Genomic DNA, 15,114 nt, shown 5'->3' with positions numbered 1-15,114 from the left:
AACTTGGTTCTTTTCTCCATTGGAACTTGTACATATGCATCACTTCCAAATACCCTAAGATGTGAGGGAGATGATTTCTTACCATTCCATACCTCATGTGGATTCTTATCCCCCAACAATGATGAAAGTGATCTATTAGCTAGGTAACATGCAGTATCCACTTCCTCTGCCCATAATTTCTATCCTAACCTTGCAACACTAAGCATGCTCCTTTCCTTTTCAACCATCATTCTATTCATTACTTTTGCAACTCCATTTTGTTGAGGTTTTTATAGGGTAGTATTATTCCATGCTATACCACACTTCTTACAGAATTCTTCAAATTCCTTCTTGAAAAACTCTCCACCATTATATGTCCTCAACACCTTAATCTTCTTCTCTATTTGATTTTCCACTAGAGCCTTAAATTCTTTAAACCTATCAAAGACTTCAAATTTCTTCCTAAGGAAATATATCCATGTATTCTTCGAGAAGTCATTTATAAATAAAACATAGCACATAGATTTTCCCAGTGATGGAAATGACATAGGTTCAAACACATCACTTTGCACAAGCTCTAATATTTATTTTTCACTCTTAACACCATAGGAAAACCTCACCCAATTTTACTTCCCATATACACAATATTCATACAAATACAAAACTAGAAAGCAATCACATATACGTTATATGGCATACCATTACCATGTAGTATTTGAAGGCCCTTCTCTCCAATGTGTCCAAGTATTTGATGCCACAATATAGTCTTCTTCGGCGACTGCAAGATTTTCTACTCCATTTTTAGGAACAACAGAATTATTGCACCCATCAATAACAGTACTTCCCATCATCTTATATAGAGTTTTAATATGAATTCCGCACATCAATACAAATTCTCCTCTATCCATCTTAAAATTACCTTTCTCAAACATTGTTTTTACACCTGCATCATCCATCTTGCTTATAGAAATTAGATTATGGCCAATCCTAAAATGTGTAGAACACCTGGGAGTGTTCTAATCCTTCCACCTATCAACTTCACCTTGACTTTTCCTCGTCCTATGATTCTATTCTTCTTGTAATCACCTATGAAGACATCACCACCATCATATGTCTCATACTCACAGAACCACTCCCTATGGGGAGTCATATGAAAGGATGCACTTGATTCAATCAACCATGTCTCATGATCTACATATGTACTCTAAGAAGATAAGTACACATCCCCACCTTCATATGAGGCAGTTTTCACCTCTAAAAAAGGAGCATCGTCATATCCCTTTCCTTTATTAGAAGGTTTAGATTAAAAATCTTTCTTGTAATTCCCTTCTTTTACGCATTTCCAAGATATCTTTGCAAATTTTCCTAGAGATTTAGACCTCCCTTTAGATTTAGATCTCCCACTTGAGGACTTATTTCTATTTTTGTTCTGGGTGCATCCTTTCATGTACAGACAAAGCATCTCCTTTCTAGCTCTCCAAGTTTTTTTGTCTCATCTCCTTCGACAACAAGGATGAGAGTACTTCCTAAAATTCCATGGTAGTTGCATTACTACCTATGGAAACAACCAGACTATCCCACAAGTTTGGTACAAAACTTAACAAACTAATGCACTTTTCCCCATCTAAAATATTGATATGAATAGATAATAACTAACTTACCACAATATTGAAGGCCTTTAGATGCTCATTTATTGAGTTTCCATCCCTCATCCTCAAGTTATACAAATGCTTCCACAACAACAATTTATTTATCATGGACTTAGAATGATAGAAAGTCCCTAACTTGTCCCACAAAAATTGTTTTGTAGCTTCTCTTGAAACATTAGTAATATTGAATCTGAGACAAACAACCATATTGTACTCTTTGCATTTCGATCCAACTTGATCTAGTATTCTATCAACATTGTTGTTGGTTTAGTACATGGATCCACAATGATATACTAATATTTATCCACCAACAAATCCTCCATATTCAGCTTCCATATATTGAAACTTTTTCCATTTAATCTCTTAATCTCTATCTTTCCAGTGTTCACCATTTCCTTTCACCACAAGAATCAATTTGCGAGATCTCCCATTATAGTAGGGTCTATCACAAGCCTGATCAAAAACCCTTTAGCCGAAAAGGCATTCCCTTGAATCCAAATATGCTCTGATGCCAATTGTAGGTTTTAACTCTATATAGATAATACCATCAAATGAATTCTTTAAAAAATAGAAAAATATAAAATGTTGAGAACATAAAATATACACAGAATTTTTTCTCCCCAAACCCAAAACAGGGAAAACCATATTATGTTTTCATTATATTCATTTCAATGTTCCAATACATTATATACATGTTGAAGAATTCATAAATTCCCAATCCATTAACCCAATATTAGAACATAATCGGAGTTCCCTTGACCAAATCTACAAAACCATGGGTAAAACCACCATTCATAAAACTGTAGAAATTCTCACTGTAGATCACCTGATAATGCAATATACTAAAGCAAAATACTTGATCTACTTCTACAAACAAACTTGCGGAAGCTTAATCGATTTTGAGCAAGATCAAATAGAACACATATAATAGAGAATGAGAAATCAATCACACATGAACACGGAATAATTCTTTGGGGAAAGCCTCAGCTAAAAACCCTGATCTTTGTATCATCATACAAGTGGAAATGTCTCCAGATTACACAAAGCTTTATCTCACAAGCTATACAGCTCTCAGTACAATCCCTCAATGCTGCTCATAGACTAAATAGACACAACATATGCCTTCCCTCAGTCCTCCAAGCCTCCTATTTCCTTGCACAGCTTCTCCTGGGTCCAATGGCTTCCACCTGTGTGAATTCACCTCTCACACAACACACTAAACTCAGATTGAACTGCGCAATCCTAAAGGAGATAATTCCTTCTGCATGGATGAGTTTCTTATATAGGAAAAATCCTCCAATTAATAGTACATTGTCCCATCCTCTGGTCTCAACTGGGTCTCTGACTGAACTGACATGCATGAGTTATTTATGAGAGAATATTCAGTTATCTGGAGAACACTAGTTACATGCATGCAAGCATTAACTAACTGAACTCACAATTCAGTTCCACAAACTGTTGGAACTAATCTAACTGGACTTAACTCAATTAACTGACCTAACTAATTACAACTCAAATTACAACTCATCCTTATCTCCTTAATTAAGGGATAACTTCCTCAATCAAAGGGATAATTGTTGCATGTCTTCACATAGACTTCATGTTTGATTTTCTCCAACTCATTAACTCAAGATGAATTAATTAATTATTTTTCAAACAGCTGCTACGATCAAATTCAAATTTTAATTGTCAATTTTAGTTGAGGGACTAACTAAAATTGGAATCTATCCCGAAATGCTATTTATAGCAATGTTATTTTTAGCATTTCCATTTTATCATTCCTTGTTGCTATGTCCAACACTGGTACCTGAAATGCTATTTATAGCATTTCTATCTTTAGCATTTCTTGTTGCTATTTTCAACACTCCCTCTCAACAAGAAATGCATTCAACTCGAACCTGATCTTGAACTTCAGAATGTTCTACATACAACACTTCTCCCTAGTGTTAAATCCAACAACTCTAGAAACAAAAAATTATCCAACCTGAATCAGAATGATGCCTCTGTCATCAAAGTCTCTGACTACCATTGCCTCTATCGACTGAAAACTCTGCACCTCTGTGCTCTTCAGTCTCTGACTGCTCTAGCCTCTGTCACTTTGATCTCTGACTGCATCAATCACACTGATTCCTCCTATTGCATCCGTGCTATTGTTGGTCCTGTCTCCCAACACTGCATCCGCACTACACCTCCTCTCATCATGTTGCATCGTCCTACCCACTGCTGCACTGCAACTCAGTTCCTGAGAAGTAAGTAATTGACCTCCCTGTTGGGATAGAAACACCCTCTGATGTTGAAGCTTCCTCTGCCATTCCATCCTCATCTGTCTCTACCCACTCAACTAGTCTTGCTACTCCTCGTCAGGGCTCCTGTAGCAAGGTCTAATCCAAGAGACTGGGTACATCAAGGATCCTACCCCTATTTCAGCCTTCTTGGGACTATCACTCCACATCGCCCCACCTCTCACCTGGAGGTATGGATGCATATGATCCCTCTGCCCACTTGGCTTGAACTTCCCCCTACTGGAGGTCTCTGCATGAGTGGATATCTCCACTTGGTCTCCTCTCAACCTCTCCAGTTGTGGCTGCTCCACAACCTCCTGAAGTTGCTTCACTAATTGTGGCTCCTCCACAATTTTCTGAGACTTCTTCTAGCGCTGCATGTTGAGAGGTAATGTACTCTCCCTTTCAACCACCAAGTCTCTAACAGTTTTCTTGCTCCTCAAGGCTTTGCATGCATCTTGAACCTCAAGAGCATACAGGTTCCTGACTCGTGAACCGATCTAATTCACCTGTCTCGTGGTGATGTGTCTAAGAAAAACCTTTCCCTTACTAAAGACTACATCATAGCCTTTGTCTTCCAGCATCGCGATTGATACCAAGTTCTTCTTCAGTCCTGGCACATACTTCACATGCTCCCTCTGAAAAACAACCGTGCCTACACGTGAGACACTATATTTTTCCTCATTACCCATCCCTATGAGTATCTGGAGGTCTTTCTCCTCCAAGGTACTAAACAAACTCTTACTGTCAGTCATGTGGAATGAAGCTCCACTGTCAAGAAACCAACTACAACCCATTATCAATGAAAACATGCATGCGATGAGGGTGAAATCCAATTCAAACTGTGAGGCCAGTGCCTCACCTTCTAATCCTTCTAAGGATCCCTTCTTGGATTTCTTCTGTGGACAATTTGTTGCATAATGGCCCACCTCATGATAATGAAAGCATCGTACTTTCGATTTTTCAATCTTCTTCCCACCATGGGAAGAACTCGATTTTGGATGAGAATCCTTCTCCTTCCCTTTCTTTGCCTTAATCGCTAAGACACAATTTTCTTCATCCTCCTTGGATGAAGAACCATCTCTGGTACTTCTCCTTATCTCCTCTTGCATCAGATCCGACCAAAGTCATTCCCAATCTAGCAGTTTCTCTCTTCCATTTACCGAGTCTTGGTAGCTATGCCAGCTCTTAGGAAGACCGAGGAGAGCAAGACTCACCATGTCACCATCGGCTGTCGTGATTCCTACACTTCCAAGCTCATCCCTTCAGGTCGTGAGCTTGTTCAGATATGTAGAGATCGTGTCGCCATTTTCACACTTGATTTTCTGAAGCTTGTCTTTCAGCGCCAGCTTCCTCTGATCGTTGTTGTTCTAATATAGATCCTTCAATGTTTTCCACATTGAAAATGGTGTCTCCTTCCCATGAATACTTGAGAGAATGTGATCTCGAACTCCCTCCAGAAGAATCCTCCTCGCTCTAGCCACACATTTCTTCCGTTCTGCCAATTCTTGGGCATTAGCAGCTACTGGCTTGGGGACTTCTTGATCAATGAACTCCTTCAAACTGTTGTCCTCTAATACCACTTCCATGCTATCCTTCCAGGCTATGTAATTTGAGCTGCCATCTAGGGCATACTCGAGTCTCAAACCGTTGAACGCCATTGGCCAAATTTGAGATGTGATAAGAATTCGATTTCTATAATCAGGAACTTCAAACGTCAAAGTTCTCCCTTCTTTGTATACAGTTCTTTGATCAACCTGGCTCCAATACCATGTATAAATTATTGCTGTAGATCACCTGATAATGCAATATACTAAAGCAAAATACTTGATCTACATCTACAAACAAACTTGGGGAAGCTTAATCGATTTTGAGCAAGATCAAATAGAACACATATAACAGAGAATGAGAAATCAATCACACATGAACACAGAAGAATACTCTGGGGAAAGCCTTAGCTAAAAACCCTGATCTATGTTTTATCATAAAAGTGGAAATATCTCTGGATTACACAAAGCTTTAGCTGACAAGCTATCCAGCTCTCAGTACAATCCCTCAATGCTACTCATAGACTGAATAGACACAACATATGCCTTCCCTCAGTCCTCCAAGCCTCCTATTTCCTTGTGTAGTTTCTCTTGGGTCCAATGGCTACCACCTGTGTGAATTCACCTCTCGCACAACACACTAAACTCATATTGAACTGCGCAATCCTGAAGGAGATAATCCCTTCTGCATGGATGAGTTTCCTATATAGGAAAAATCCTCCAACTGATAGTACATTGTCCTATCCTCTGATCTCAACTAGGTCTCTGACTGAACTGACATGCATGAATTATTCATGAGAGAATATTCAGTTATCTGGAGAACACTAGTTACATGCATGCAAGAATTAACTAACTGAACACACAATTCAGTTCCACAAACTGTTGGAACTAATCTAACTAGACTTAACTCAGTTAACTGAGCTAACTAATTGCAACTCAAATTACAACTCATCCTTATCTCCTTAATTAAGGGATAACTTCCTCAATCAAAGGGATAACTATTGCATGTCTTCACATAGACTTCATGTTTGATTTTCTCCAACTAATCAACTCAAGATGAATTAATTAATTAATTTTCAAATAACTGCTAAGATCAAATTCGAATTTTAATTCTCAATTTTAGTTCAGGGACTTGTTAGCCCTGAGGTGCAGTGCTGCTATTTTGAAGACTAAAGGAGGGAAATGGTCTATTCTGTTGTCGTGGAGAGGTTCCCATACGGTCCATCACCTCACTTTTCTCACTCATCCACTCCCATCCACGTTCACTCATGTCCTAACCCAACCCTCACATCATAACAAAACTCACTTTCGCCTTGGCCCTACGTGAATTAATCCATTTTCCCCTCTATGTATTATTATTTTTCAGAGCGCATGAAAACATGCACTAATGCGCAAAAGCCCCCGAAAACCTTACCTTTCTATCCATATGCACCCCTTTGCACATTTCTCGAGGTCGTCCCATACCTTCGTGTCCCCCGCCGTCAATCTTCCCACTGATCTGACGGTCCACACTTCATCCAACCAACGTTATACGCTCACCCGCTTCGACCAATCACCACCGTTAGATCATTTCCACCAGATCTAATGGCTATCGCGCATATCGCTCGACAAACAAGAGAGAGGGATACCCGCTTGATAAAGCGGTTCCCTCTCTCTCTTATGCCGCTACATGGCACTCGATGAATGGAATCGGGCGGGCTCCGACCTTTACCACTTACCGCCCGATGACCGCCCAATATAAACCATTTCTGCTTGAGTAAACCGCTCCTGGGCGTTATCCTTCGAGCACCTCCTCCGCCCGATAGCCATTCGATCTACCCATCTAAGATCTGATGGCTCAGACTTATTCCACTCCCACCACGACTTCAAGCCTCTGGTGATTGATCTCCTCCGCCCATTCCTCCCGATCCAATGGCCCTCGTTCACAATCACCATAGTTCATCCTCCGCCGCCTGACCAACATCCCGACCATCGATCCACACCATCCAACGGCCCAAGTGCCCCCGTACCCCACTTCCCACTAGTCACTCAGGAAGGAAATTTGTTGGCTTTGTCAATGTTTTTGACAGTCAGACAGTTGAACTGAAATAACAGAATGCATGGCTAAAAGGGGAAAAAACAACAGCACGATGCAGCCGAACCAACAAAAATGATCATGGAACATCGCTGGCACAAGCGAACCACCTGACAGCGTGGTGAAATTACCAGAATTTGATTACCGTGTTTGTTAGAAACAGAGCTCTCTAAGCTCATGTTTGTCTAGTTATGGCATCAAGTAGTTAGAAGACAGAGGGGATAGATTAAGACATCTCGAGCGTCAGAGGGTTCGAGAGTATTGTAAAAAGGCTATAAATGGCTGAAAGTTCGAAGTAATAAAGGTTCAACTTTTGGAGACTGTGGATACTCTGTTCCTTCCAGCATCTCATCTTCATTCCAGTAATACAAGCTTCTTTTGTTGTTACATATTCAACTGCCATCTTCTCCTCTGTTCTAAGCTTGCACTTGAATAGGTTATTCATGTTTTCTTCTGTGTCTAATGCCAGATAATTGTCATCTTATCTCTACGTTGATAAATTAGATTTGCAAGCTTCATTTACTTTCTGTAGCTAGCCATTCATATGTGTTTATGTATGTATCTGTTGGTACAGTCAAGATTCTCCATTTATTCATTGAATCTATAAACTATTGAGCATTAGTGGTCGAAAGCCTTGTCAAGCTAAGGGTGTTCATGCATGTCTTGAGTGGAAACAGAGTTGAAACAATCATATAACTTGATCCAAACCCCAATCCATTCCAATAGTTCAGAGAATGATATTGAATATGTATATGTTACCAGGCATCTCCAAGCTACAACCTTGGAAAGTTTCCTGGAGTGCTAACATTAATTGGCGTTGTTGCCGGGAAGAGGAGACTGAAGCTCAGCTTCCCTGGGGGATGACACAGATCCAACTTTGATGATAGACAAAGCCTGGACACTATTTGGGTTGTAGTCATCTATCTGGTGACTCTACTGGAGGACGAACCTCTTGATGACTCCACTCCATAGTTTTGGCTCAGTTTGTGAGGCATACTCAGAGAAATCGTCAGAAGCCACAAGCTGGCCCAGTACCCAACCCTGAAAAAATCATCAAAGAAAGAAAGGCATTGCAGAAAGGAGCATCAGGTTCAAGTAGCTCTAAACAATATTCTATATCTCTTCAAGAAAATCATGTAGCAAAACAAAGACATGTTGAGAGTATAGCATCTAATACTAGCAGTGAAGAAAAAATCTCAAAGATTCATAGAGCTCCTTATTCTTTAGGTTCTTCTTTCATTGTAAGTCCAAAGGAAGCCTCTCCTCCTATCCATCATACTCCTTTAGTCCTATCAGTCACTGTTCAACCCTCTGTCATTCAGACTTCGAGTACCCTTATAGCCACCACAACTATGGCAGCACCTACCAAAATGGAAAGAATCATAGCTGTTAGGTATGGACCTCTAGTACCGCCCACTCATTAGAATGTCATGCCTACTGGAGAATATCAGAAGTATATGCCTAAGTTCACTGGGACTGAAGGTGTTACAGCTGAGGAACATCTTGAATCATTCTATAGCTACGCTGATAACCTAGACATTAGTGAATCTGATGTATGGATGAGAGTCTTTGTCCAAATTCTAGATGGAGAGGCTAGAAAATGTTTCAGAGAACTGACCCCAAGGTCTATAGCAGATATTGAGGCTTTAGATGATGCATTCCTAAAGCATTGGGGGGATAGGAAGGATCAACTCTACTACCACGCTGAGTTTGGGAACTTAAAGAGGGAAAATGGTGAGTTGTTGTCTGATTTTAATAAGAGGTTTAACCGCATGTACATCAAGATACCAACTGAAGTAAAACCCACCAATATCTCTGCTAAACTCACCTATGCCAATGCCTTTGATTCTGACTTTTGTCTACTGTTGAGGGAGAGATGATGTGCTACCTTGGCTGATATGTAAGATGCAGCCTTGGAAGTAGAATCAAACATCATGGCTACAGAGAAGTGTTGGCATTATGATACAGGTGTTGTCCTTGATGGCAACTCACTCAGATGACAGATCACAGTGCAGCAGGTCAATAGCAAAGAATTAATGATCAGAGAGAGGTATACGCAGGTTCACCTTGACAAAAGAGCATATACACGTGGGTAAACAAACCAAAAGGAGCATATAGCATGCACACGCACTTTGACAGAAGGAAAGGCGGGTATATCTTGGAAAACTAAGTTTTGGTCCAAGGTATTTGGTCCATGGTATTTTGATCCATGGTATTGGTCCAAGGTATCTGGTCCGAGGTATTGACCCTAGGTGTTTGGTCCAAGGTATTGGTCCTGAGTGGTTTTGGACCATGGTATTGAGAAAGGCCTGACACTATAAAAGGGGGAGAAGATCATTAGGCCAAGTGTGAAAGTATTGAATATCTGATATAGTGTGAGATCTAATATGCAGGTTATTGGGTTATGGTGTTGTGTTTGATCTAAACCGAGGAAGAACCTTAGCACTTGATGAAGGATAAGATCTAATGATGTATCAGGATCTTAAGGCTTGAAGTGAATTATCTTCATGTGGTTTAATCATGTATCTGAATAACTGGTGCATGTTGTAGTCTGTAAATATGATGATCTGGATATGATTTGATGTCTAGAATTGTTATTATGTTTTACAGATCTGTACGCAGGTTCACTTCATAAAAGAAGCATATACATGTTGGTTCTGCATATCAAAACAGTGTATACATCATAAATTTGATTTACAGATCTGTACGTTGGTTCGCCTTGAGAAAAGTGCGTATACACGCAGGTTCGACACATGGAAGTAGCGTATACCTTATAAAATATGTTTTAGTTGCCTCTGTTTTCTGGTGTAGTGTTCTGGGTTATTTCTTGGGTTTTGGTTACTGTATTCTGGTGACAGCATTCTGAATGATCAGATTGATGGAGTGATTGATTGATTCGGTTGTGGTTGGTTCAAAACGAGATTGGTTGATGCAGATATATTTAATGATTGAATGATGTTGTTGATGGATTCCGTCTAAAAATTTATGAAACGTGGTCCCTGGAAGAAAAGAGAAGGTTGTAGCCTTCTGTAGGTCGACACCTATGTACTAGTAAACATATCAGCTAGTACAAGAGCTAGGGGTTTGTAGCTCCCTTCCAGTAGAAGCTGGATAGTGAGAGAAGGTTGTGGCCTTCTGTAGGTAGAAGCCTGCATACTGGTAAAAGATTGCACCAGTACAAAAATTGTAAACAGAATTCTCTTATTATTAAAAGAAGACAGAGATGATTGCAGCAAGTGATTTTCACCCACATTGGGTTTCCACCTTATATCTTGGTGTTCATGTGTGTTTTATGTGTGATGATCTGTTCTGTTTTACTGCACCTGGTTATTGTTCTAATGCACTGATTAAAGATCAATATATGATGAATTAAATGAATCATAAGTTTACTGCATATACGCTAGTTGCTCTAAACATAGTTGTGTGTACATGGGAGTTCCCTTAACTGAAGTAGCGTATATGAATTTGATTATGGAAATGAAAAATTATTAGTTTAATAATACTGATTCACCCCCCTTCTCAGTATTATTTCCAACAATTGGTATCAGAGCAGGTCCTTCAGAAGAAGCTTGATCGCTTGAAGGAAGATCCATCATCATGAGTAATCAAGAAAGCGGGGGATCCATCAGACCACCAATCTTTGATGGGAGAAACTTTGTTTAATGGAAGGTAAGAACCACAGCCTATCTTCAATCTCTTGGAACAGATGTCTGGGAAATCGTGGAAGGAGGATATATATTTCCATTAACAATTCCTACAGATGTAGCAAGTAAAAAGCAATATGAAACCAATGCCAAGGTTGTCAATACATTATTGGAAAGTCTATCACAACCAAAGTTTGTCAAAGTTATGCAACTCAAATCAGCCAAAGAAATATGGGACAAAATCGTTCTAAGCTAAGAAGGAGACTCTCAGGTAAAACGTGCTAAACTGCAAACTCTCAGAATTCAATATGAAACTCTCAAGATGCACAATGATGAAAGTGTAGCTAGTTACTTCTTACGTATAGATGATATTGTTAATTCCATGAAAAATCTGTGTGAAAAGATAAAGGAAGTTACCTTAGTTGAAAAAGTTTTAAGATCCTTATCTGCTAAATTTTAACCAAAAGTATCTGCCATAGAAGAAAAGCAGGATCTACAGACTATTACTATGACACAGCTTCACGGAATCTTAACTGCCTTTGAGCTCCTTCAGATATGAGAGAAGCTGCATTTAAAGCTTCAGGAAAAGGAAAAGAAGAACTCAATGAATCAGGACATATTTCAGAAGAAGAAGAGGAAGCGAACTTTGTCAAGAATCTTCAACGGGGTTCCGATAAATTCAGAGGTGAATTAAATGTTTTGCCTGTGGTAGAGTTGGTCATTATGCTGCCAAATGTCCTCATAAAGATAAATATGATAAAGGGAAGGAAATTGCAAAATGGAATAGAAAACAAAGTATAAGTGAAAAGAGCTACTATACTCATGAAGATAGCGATGGTTTATCAAATAGTGATGAAGATGAAAATAATAATGACTATAGACTTCTGATGGCTTGTGAAGATGATGTTTTTTTGGATGCTTTAGTTGAAGATGACCTTTATGAAGAAATCTCTAAACTCAAAATCTGTTTAGAAGAAAATAATATGATTATAGATACCTTGACATACCAACTTGTTGAAAGAGAAAAACACAATGAAAAGCTAGAATGTGAATTTGTGGGTCTAAGAAAGGATCTTGAGAAAACAAAAGCTCTCAATCTTAGATTTGCTAAAGGATCATAAACCTTAAATGAAATTATCAAAGTGCAGTGCTCTCCTCTGATAAAGACAAGTCTTGGATATACTGAAGAAACATCTCAATCACAGAAATCGTTAACCTCCACTAAAAGCTATCGTGATGCAGCAAAGAGCAGTGAACAGTTCAACAATCGTCAACAAAGGCATAAAGAAGATCACCAAGTGAATCAGGCTCAATTTACTTCAAGGATGAGTAAAAGCCACAATCAACCTCAGGTAAATCATACTCAATTTTCTTCAAAGAATATCAATCAACAGGTCAGTAGGAGGAACTTCAACTACAATCAAAAGGTCAATAGATTTGATAATCGCAAGAACTTCTTTAATGGTCAATGTTTCTCATGTCATAATTTTGGACACAAAGCTACTCAATGTGTTTCTTACAAAACTATCATGACTAGAGAAGTACGAAATCAAAGGAATGTGACAGGGATCAAGAAAAGTTCCTATAATAACTTTTCTCTTCTTGAAAATGAAATAGAATGCTCAATCTGTAACAACTTTGGCCATGAAGAATCTGAATGCAGGAGTAATTTTCGGCAAAAAGATCAAAAAGAGAAAACTCCATTAAATCCCAAAATATGGAGAAAGAAAGAACCGCAAACAGAAAGATGTGGTATAGCCTTGTATGTAGAAGGACAAGAAAACTAGTGGTACATCGACAGTGGATGCTCAAAACACATGACAGGTGACAGAGAAAAACTACACTCATATAATGCCTTAGAAAAGAAAAAGAGTGTCTCATTTGGAAACGACACTCCTGCTGTCATAAAAGGTAAAGGCTCTGTTTTCTTGAAATAAAAAGTTAAAGCTTGGAATGTTATGTATGTTGATGGCTTAAAGCATAATCTGTTGAGTGTGATTCAAATGTGTGATCAAGGAAATGAAGTAGTGTTTCAATCAAATTGATGTGTTGTTTGTGAGCTTGATACAGGAGAAACCATGATTAAAGGGACAAGAACTCCAAACAACCTATACATACGCAAGGGAGGACAACAACAGTGCTATCTAAGCAAAAATGATGAAAATTGGCTATGGCACAGAAGACTGGGACATCTAAGCTTTTCTCAAATAAGAAAAGCATGCATATTCCAAGCTGTTCGTGATCTTCCAAATATCAACATTCCTGAAAATACTATATGCAAATCATGTCAATTCGGTAAACAAACTAGATCTCAATTCATCGAAAAGGAGGGGTCAACTAGTAAGCCTCTTGAACTTGTTCATACTGATTTATGTGGTCCATCAAGGAAAAAGTCACCTCGTGGAGAATAATATTTTATATTTTTCATTGATTACTTTTCCAGAATGTGTTGGATAGGTCTTCTCAAGCATAAAGATGAATCATTTGAAAAGTTCAAAGCCTTCAAAGCTTTGGTTGAAAATGAATCAGAACGCAAAGTCAAATGCCTCATATCTAATCGAGGAGGGGAATTTACCTCAGATGAATTCTTTGACTTCTGTGAACAACATGGAATAAAAAGGCAGTTCTCCACTGCAAGGACTCCTCAACAAAATGGAGTGGTAGAAAGGATGAACAGAACTATTCAACAAATGGCTCGTGCTATGCTAGATGAATCTAGAACTCCTGCAACCTTCTGGGGTGAAGCTGCATTCGCTGCCGTCACTATTCTCAACCAAGCAAATGTTCGGGTAAACAGCACTCAAACTCCACATGAACTTTGGTATGGTAAGACTCCTACTGTAAAATACTTCAAAGTTTTTGGAAGAAAATGTTACATCAAAAGGACTGATGAAAAACTTGGTAAGTTTAAACACAGAGCAGATGAAGGTATTATACTTGGCTACTCTTCCCGAAGTAAAGGATATAAATGTTACAATTAAAGACTTGGGAAAATTATTGAAAGTATTGATGTTGTGGTTGATGAAGCATGCAAAAATCCAAAACAGATAAAAACCGAAGATTATGAAGAAGATGAGGATCATTTTCCCACATCAAATCACACTGATTCTAAAGAAGAAACCAATGAAGCACCAGAAGAAGAGATAACAATAGAAGAAAAGACTTCGTCCAGGTATGTTCAGAAAAATCATCCAGAAGCTCAAATATTAGGAGAAAAAGGAGCAAGTGTGCAGACTAGAAGAACCATTACCGAAGCTTCAAGCTATCTAGCATTACTATCTTCCATTGAACCTCAAAATGTAAATGAAGCATGCAGAGATGAATGTTGGGTCAAGGCCATGAATGAAGAACTTGAGCAAATTGAAAAGAATGATACTTGGGAATTAGTTCCTAGACCTCATGACAAGAATATCATAGGAACTAAATGGATATTAAAAAAAAAGCTGAACAAAAATGGAGAAGTTATTAGAAACAAGGTCAGACTTGTTTGTAAAGGATATACTCAACAAGAAGGTATAGATTTTGAAGAAACTTTTGCACTTGTTGATAGACTTGAAGCCATAAGAATGCTTCTTGCTCTTTCTAGTTTTTAGAAATTCAAAGTATACCAAATGGATGCAAAATCTGCCTTTCTTAATGGAGACTTAGAAGAAGAAGTCTATATTGAACAACCAGAAGGATTCATTCTTGGAAATGATGCAAAACTTGTATGCAAACTCAGAAAAGCTCTCTATGGTCTGAAATAGGCTCCAAGGGTATGGTATTACCATCTTGACAAATATCTCCATCAACAAGATTTTTCAAAGGGGTCAGTAGATAGCAATCTATATACAAAGATGGACATTGATAAATTGCTAATAATTGTTGTGTATGTTGATGATATCATTTTTGGTAGCAATGAAGAATCCATGAGTAAGAATTTTGCTTCAGTAATGCAAC

This window comes from Pinus tabuliformis, chromosome 2_1, assembly GCF_031772625.1.
Source record: "Pinus tabuliformis cultivar Carrire ecotype Pingquan chromosome 2_1, CPIR1, whole genome shotgun sequence".
NCBI classification, from domain to species: domain Eukaryota; kingdom Viridiplantae; phylum Streptophyta; class Pinopsida; order Pinales; family Pinaceae; genus Pinus; species Pinus tabuliformis.
This window is presented reverse-complemented; position numbering follows the sequence as displayed.